Source organism: Canis lupus, chromosome 15 (assembly GCF_011100685.1).
Source record: "Canis lupus familiaris isolate Mischka breed German Shepherd chromosome 15, alternate assembly UU_Cfam_GSD_1.0, whole genome shotgun sequence".
Classification (NCBI taxonomy): domain Eukaryota; kingdom Metazoa; phylum Chordata; class Mammalia; order Carnivora; family Canidae; genus Canis; species Canis lupus.
In genome coordinates, this window is record NC_049236.1 from 32,933,579 (window position 1) to 32,935,400 (window position 1,822).

Here is a 1,822-nt window from a genome sequence, read left to right on the forward strand (position 1 = left end):
ATTTGGAAAGAGATTTTAAAAAGCAAAAATAGGTAAATTCTATATTTTTGAGGGCAATTTCAGACTTCACGCCTGGAGAACAGAATAAATGCAGTGCTGACCGCCAGGGATTATTGGTTTATTCTCAAGAGGCTTCCATGGGCCCTGAGCGCCCTTCCAGAAGGCCAGGAATAAGGTGACTACTTGTAGTCTTCTGTTACAGGATGAGGAGACAGCTTTTGTGGTTTCCTTCTTTTCCTCTAACCCTTCAATTGGGAAAGCTTTCATTTTATACAAATTCTCTGTGTCTGCCTTGAGATAACATGGTTGAGGAAGAGGGCTGTGTGTGTGGTGCTGGAAAGAGACCCCAGAAAGCCATGACAATAAGAGGAAAAAAAATGTGGATTCTATAAAAAATTCATAGCAATTGTGCACAAGACAAATTTATTTCTTTGGCCTCTAAAATAACTGTCAGGAAGAAATGACTTGTAGTGGAGTTTACGAAGTAAACATAAAATGTTATTAAAACTTTAGGTTCTCAGGGTTCTGTTTGCGCCTCCTTTTCCCTTTGAATGATTTATTTTACTCATTTTTTTTTTCAATGAACACCCCGCAGAAATTCAGATCTAGGTTCCAAGAATCCAGAAACTCAACAGTGAAACAAAACACAACAACAAGAACAAATTTCCAGTGATTTAAATTATTTCATGGAGTGCATACTCAAAACATCATCTCCATTCAGCTAGATTTGGGAAACTGGCACAGCCAGGCAAAATGAATCCACAGCTTGCTGCCAGCATTTTTTTTTTTTAATTAAACATCAAGATTTCTTACAAAGAGTGATGTTTTGTGACTGTCTCATCACTATGGGAGAAAAGTTTGTATTTTTTTATTTCAGTCAAACTCTTCTGGCCTAGACCCATCCTAAGTTTATACGTAGGAAAAAGAATTTTACCTACTTCAGACAATAGGCCTTACAAGGGAGAAAACACCTAAGAAAAGACCACCACGCATCCCCTCCCCAAATCACCTTATATTGAGAGCCAAAGTTTTACGTCACATGTGTTCATCATGCGTCTCCTGCGCTAAGTTGTCCCTGTTGAGAAGTCCTTAGCAGCCAACCCCTGAGCAAATGTCCTGAGAGCTTTACCGAAGGACCGATTCACAGTTAGCATCTCTTGGCCGCTAACCACCCCTTGTAGGGAAAGGTGGCTTGGCCAGGGGCAGCTCTCTGGTTCCCCGTGATGATCACGGGGGAGAACTACATTTCGGTGCCAGCGAGGAAGAAAATGCTCTTTTGCCTCAGGTAAGACTGGAGTCAGAAGGCGTCGAGAAGGCGTCTAAGAAGACCACTGAAGCAAATTCAACACCCAAGACAGACATGAAAGGGCAGCCCGGGTGGCCCAGCAGTTTAGCGCCGCCTTCAGCTCAGGGCCTGATTCTGGAGACCCGGGATCGAGTCCCACGTCAGGCTCCCTGCATGGGGCCTGCTTCTCCCTCTGCCCCCTCCCCCCCGTGTGTGTCGCTCATGATTAAATAAAATAAAATCTTAAAAAAAAAAAAAAAAGACAGACCTGAACAACAGATAGAAAATAGGCCCATGTGCCAACTCCAGGCCCTTGTGAACTTCCCCTATAGCGAGCCCCGGAGCCAGGCATACACACGTACACACTTGCTCCCATTCACGCCCACAGCGGGGTGGTAGCAAGGGCCTGCCCCTGCGGGGTGGTTGGTTACTCCTGCCCCCGGGCCTAGTTTACCCGCCCCCCCCACAGGTGCCATCGACCCCATTTAGGATCCCAAACTGCCTCTGAGGTGGGTCACCTTCACCCAAACACTCAGG